The sequence below is a fragment of the Brassica oleracea genome, chromosome C3 (genome assembly GCF_000695525.1).
Source record: "Brassica oleracea var. oleracea cultivar TO1000 chromosome C3, BOL, whole genome shotgun sequence".
Classification (NCBI taxonomy): Eukaryota; Viridiplantae; Streptophyta; class Magnoliopsida; order Brassicales; family Brassicaceae; genus Brassica; species Brassica oleracea.
In genome coordinates, this window is record NC_027750.1 from 17,114,812 (window position 1) to 17,120,811 (window position 6,000).

The 6,000-nt window shown below is 36.9% G+C and overlaps 1 long non-coding RNA gene and 1 pseudogene across 1 annotated transcript; both read left to right on the forward strand.

The window, feature by feature from the left end:
* Positions 1-915: 915 nt before the first annotated feature.
* Positions 916-3,737, forward strand: LOC106331921 (annotated as a pseudogene).
* Positions 3,738-4,879: 1,142 nt separating this feature from the next.
* Positions 4,880-5,985, forward strand: LOC106333734. Its single transcript, XR_001268448.1, has 4 exons — positions 4,880-5,011; positions 5,376-5,581; positions 5,674-5,790; positions 5,879-5,985. It is a non-coding gene; the product is annotated as an uncharacterized LOC106333734 (long non-coding RNA).
* The last annotated feature ends 15 nt before the right edge of the window (positions 5,986-6,000 follow it).

The following is a 6,000-nucleotide window of genomic DNA, read 5'->3' on the forward strand; positions in this document are numbered from 1 at the left end:
ATAACTAGAGAATAAATTAAAGAGAAACTGAGATTGATTTAAATCAGTAATTAAAATCAGTTTAGCAAAGATAATCCTGCTAAATTTAAAATGGATTAGAGTGGGTTTAATGATTAATGTCATGTTTTTATTGTGAAATAGCTGAGTCACTATTTTGAATTAGCGAGGCAGGCTGTGTTCGTTTACATGTCGCGCGACCTGCGACCTGCGACTTGCGACTGATCGTAGGTCGCATGTTGTTGTTCGTTTCGCTGTCGCGTAACATGCGACCTGCTATTGGTCGCAAGTCGCAAGTCGCAGGTTGTTGTTCGTTTTGATGTCGCGAGACTGATCGCGCGACCAGTCGCGGGTTCCCAATTAAGTCGCCCGAAAAAACAGCGACTAAAAATTAATAAAATTTTGATCGCGCGACTGGTCGCAGTTCGCAGGTCGCAGATCGCAGGTCGCAGGTCGCGCGACACGTAAACGAACATAGTTTTAGTCGCAGGTCGCAAGTGGCAAGTCGCGCGACACGTAAACGAACGTAATCTTAGTCGCAGGTCGCAGGTCGCAGGTCGCGCGACACGTAAACGAACATGGCCGCAATCAAATTATAACGTTGTCGCTTGATTGTGCTTTCAAACGATAATATGATTTAGCCTAATCTCCCTTGAAACAATCCCGTTTCTGTTACTGTTCTTTTTTTGCCTGAATCTATTACTGTTTTTTTATATTAGTTTTGCGAATAGAAACCCATAGATGATTTATTATTTTAGTGTCAATCATTTCAATTTAATATAATCTGATCACTTAATATATTATTTAAAAATAGAAAAAGAAATGTATGACTTCATTAGTGATCACATAGAAAGATCTTTTTTTTTTCTTTCAAAAAGTAATAATAATAAACAAAAGGAAATTGTCTTAGTGGGATCGTCCATCAAAATCTCTTACGTAAGAATTTCGGTTGCCCCATTTTTGAATCGTCTCTCTCTCCCTCGAACAATCATTTACAAATCCTAACTAATAACGTGGAACCGACACATTATACTCTGAACCTGCCCTCTTCCTCTCTGGTTCTCACGTGATTCCAGTTTCTTCAAGCGATCGATTAATTAATCGTTGAAAGCTGTTACCAATTTTTCGAATAACAATGTCGCAAATCAGATGGAACTCTCGGGGTCTGAGATCCGTAACCGTTCTTTTTCTAAATCTAGCTTTAGCTTTCGCATTCGTTTCCGCTGAGAGGATCCTCAAGTTTGATTCTCAAACGCGGGAAAGTGACGAAAGAAGCAGTTTCGTCCTCAGAGCAGCGAGTTTCTTATGGGAATCTGACCAAACAGGCTATCATCATGTCTGGCCCGTAAGTGTTCTCTTTTTTTCTCTACCTTTGAATATAACAACAACAACAACAACTCTGATCAGGACGGAATCATTGATTTCCCAGGAATTTGAGTTTAACTGGAAAATTGTGTTGGGAACTCTCGTTGGATTCTTCGGTGCTGCTTTTGGCAGCGTGGGAGGTGTTGGTGGAGGTGGAATCTTTGTTCCAATGCTCAGTTTGATTATTGGGTTTGATCCCAAATCAGCAACAGCCATGTCTAAATGTAAACATTCTTCTTAATTACACATGTTTTCTTTTAATTAGTTGTGGTTTTGTTGATCATTTTCTTTTATAGGCATGATCATGGGAGCTTCTGTGTCAACTGTGTATTACAACCTTAGGTTGAGGCATCCTACTCTTGATATGCCAATCATTGACTATGATCTCGCCCTCCTCATCCAGCCCATGCTTATGCTCGGGATCAGCGTTGGGGTTGCTTTCAATGTCATGTTTCCGGATTGGATGGTTACAGTACTACTCATTATCCTCTTTCTAGGTAAGACTCATCAGAGTATTATGGCCCCATCTGCGGTTTGACTTAAATACATAATTGACCATTATGCAGGCACATCAACAAAGGCTTTCTTAAAAGGTTGTGAGACTTGGAACAAGGAGACTATAGAGAAAATGGTACCTGTGGATATACTTTTTATGAACTTTCAGCCTACTCCAATTTATTTTTTAGGGTATTGTTATATCGTTTAACGCTAGCTAGAGAGTACCAATCTTTAATGCCATCAAACTTTTTTCTGTTCTGTGCTACAGGAAGCTGCTAAGCGTTTAGAGTCAAATGGTGAGTTGATTTTTTTTTTGTTTTGTTAATTGTTAAACATGTTTCAGCAACAATCTCTGTGTTTGCTTTTACTGGTTAAACACTGCTCACACCATGTACTTTTCATCAGGTGTATCTGCCACAGAAGTGGAGTACGTTCCTCTACCCGCAGCTCCGAGCACAAACAATGGAAACAACAAGTAAGAGTCTATTAATTCTCTTTACACTATTGCTACTTCTCTGTTTGCAGTTAACAATGTTAACGTACTGGCAGGTAAGTATTATAGAAAATGTATACTGGAAGGAACTGGGACTTCTCGTTTTCGTCTGGGTTGTTTTCCTGGCACTTCAGATAGCCAAGGTTAATGCAAATACATATATGTATATGTATCAGTTTGAGCATACTTGTTCATGTTCAAAATTTTATTAATACTTCTTTAATGGAAACAGCAAAATATGGCTACATGTTCAATAGCATATTGGGTCATAAACTTGTTACAGGTATAGACTGATATACTGAGAGATCCATGTTTACTAGCTTTTAGATGCTTATGATTTCATACCGTCATGCAGATTCCGGTTGCAGTTGGAGTATCAGGGTATGAGGCAGTAGCTTTGTACCAGGGTAGAAGAATCATTGCGTCGAATGGACAAGGAGACTCCAATTTCACCGTTGGTCAGCTTGTTCTCTACTGTACATTTGGCATATTGGCTGGAATAGTCGGTGGTTTACTTGGTTTAGGTGGAGGTTTCATCATGGGGCCATTGTTCTTAGAGCTAGGTGTCCCACCACAGGTGTAAAAATTTATATCATAGACAACATCATAATAAAGAATCACCTTTTATTTTCTTTGTATCACTAAATCTTCTACTTTTTTTTTTTGGTAGGTCTCAAGTGCTACAGCTACTTTTGCTATGACTTTCTCTTCATCCATGTCTGTTATAGAATACTATCTTCTCAAACGATTCCCTGTTCCATATGGTCAGTTTTATGTACATTCAGTTCCATAAGGCTGCTCGGGATTGACAAATTTATGATCTCTCATTTATGTTTGTGCAGCTCTGTACCTTGTGGGAGTGGCTACAGTTGCAGCTTTGGTTGGACAACATGTAGTGAGAAGGTTGATTGCAGTCATCGGCAGGGCATCTCTCATCATCTTCATCCTTGCGTCCATGATTTTTATCAGCGCGATATCACTTGGTACAAGACTTCTCTTCCTACCTAAAGCTAATTTTCCTTGCGACTTTTGAAAATATTTAATTTTGTTTTCTTTGTTTCTAGGTGGCGTGGGGATAGTGAACATGATCGGCAAATTCCAACGGCATGAGTACATGGGTTTCGAAAACATCTGCAAGTACAGTGGTTAACGATTTGTGGATCATGTCAAAGACTCTATCTCGGCCTTTGATCTCTTTTTTAACTGAAGCCAAATCACGGTCTCAGTAACTGTAAAGTTTCATTCTTGATTGCAATTCGATTTTGTGTTATTTCTTTAGAAGGGATTAATGCGGGTTTGTTTGCTAATTGTATTCTAGATATGTTTGTTTAAAATACTATTTGGTATTGATTTTTTTTTTGCACAACACTATTTGTTATCTGTTATTTGTTCTTCTTTTTTTTGTGAACAACACTATTTATTATTTGTTTGTTTAAAAGGGTTTAAGAATCCAACCCCGTTCAGACAAGAGCTAGTTAAACAATGAAAGTATTTTCGAGCATAGGAAAGTAGTATTTTTCTTTCACTGAACGGCATTGTCGAAGGGAATCTTTAACTACTCCATTTTTTTCTAAAATGAAGTGAAATAGAATACAAAGTAAAAAGTGATCTAACTCAATTCTATATCTCCGTCTATAATGAAGCTTATTTCAGAATAATCTATTTCTTTTTGTTCATTACTCTATTATAAAGTGAGATATAAAGTTGGGTTGAAACAATTTTATTTTATTTTTATTTTATTTCATTTTGAAAAAAATATATAGAATTTTATATTGAAGATGCTTTAAAGCTTAGGATACGAAGAACAAATGAAATGTGACAGAAAGATCAAAGAAATGAGATATGACATAAAGCTGCCTTTAATGTTACCCACTTCTTTTTGCTGTTAAATTTACCATATTATTCACGTTTCTTCTCTAGTTACCAACCAAAATATGTCTACCAAAAAGTAAGTCCAAACTAAAATATAGACAATTTTTTTCGACAACCAAATTTATTAATTTCAAAACAGAATCATAAAAAGTATAATTAGCTATACAAAAAGACCTTGTGTCATTTTATTGTTTTTCTCTAATTTAGTATGTGATTTTGAAAATTGGACCATCAAAATATAAAATCTTCAAAATTAGGACCCTAAAGTAAGAAAGAAATTTTAATATAAGAGATGTAACCTGTGCATATGCACTTAATGCACACCCACAATCTTTTTTTTAATAAAAAACATGAAACCATGTGCATATGCACTTAAGGTAATTTAACCTCAATTTGCTGTAGCATTTTGGCAATGAACGAACGATATTATCCTTGGTAAATTACAACGTTGATGTTTAAATAGATTCGGTAGAATTGTATAGGCCACTTTATAGACTTAAACCACCCGCAACGCGGGCTGTTAAGTGAATCCTTAACATAAATCCTTAAGCTAAATGGATTATAATAATATTAAAAAAAATTGGCAAGTTAAGAATGAGTCCTTAATTAAAGGAACTAAGGACCAAATCCTTGATGTGCTGGCATTACAGGATTGGCTCGGGAAAAGGGTTGTGTTTCGTAAGAGTGAGAAAAATCATTCATTTTTGCGAGCAACTGAATAAAAAAAACACGAGACGCAATAAGAAAGGGGATACAAGAGGCGATAAGAGAGCGTCTTTGTTGAAGGTAAATCTGAGCTCTTTGTTCAATTTCTTTCCTTCTGGAGTGGATGCATGTTTATTTCATCAGTTTTTAGGGTTCGATTGTTGGGTTTAAATAGATTTAGGGTTTCTAATCGAATTGGGGATTTTATCGGATTAGGGTTTTCGTCTGGGTTAGCTATTTTCTTCTTCTCGATTCACTTGTTTGGTGTTTTCTTCGCGATTAAAGGTTCGGGATTGAGGTGATAATTGATTAAGGGTTTTCGTCTGGGTTTGATTATTTCTTCTTCCATATTTTTTGAATGAAATTCGTCTAGTTTGATTATAATAGGTTATCTGTTTTGAATGGTTACAATCCAGTAAATCTTAAAAATAATTTCTTCTCGCAGGTTGTGAAATGGAGGAAGAACTGCGAGATATGAAGGCACGCAAAGCACACTACGACATGCTCCATTTCGTTGCAGATGCGCAACAAGGGATTCCCAAATTGTGCCCCTGTGGATCAATCACGAAGGAATCCGTAGATGAAGAGGATACATATGACTACCTCCCAGGGAAAAGATACTTCATCTGCAAAGACTTCGAGGTTTGAAGTGTTATGTGTCTTGCTGTTTGATCAATTGCTGTTTGAAATATATTTTTTTTTGGATCCATTGCTGTTTGACAAAGTTTATTCTTCTTTGGCAGAATGACGGGATGCATTTTAGGCAGCCATGGGTTATGGGTGTGCAACAAGAGGTGGAGAGGCTCAAAATAAGGGTTCACGAGCATGAGAAGCTTCTCAGAGAATGCGACGAACTAAAGGTGAGTTTCTATGTTAACAGAATCAAAACTTGATAGTTGTTTGTATGTCATTCTAACCTATTGTTTTGTTTCTCTGATGTCTGTTCAGGCCCAGGTGAGGATGTTGCTTAGGCGTGTGTCTGACCTTGAGAGAGTCCTCTGAGGTTAGTGTTTAAAGTTACATGTCTTCTTTAACTCTCTAGTTTAAAATTAGCAGTTAGAATTGAAACG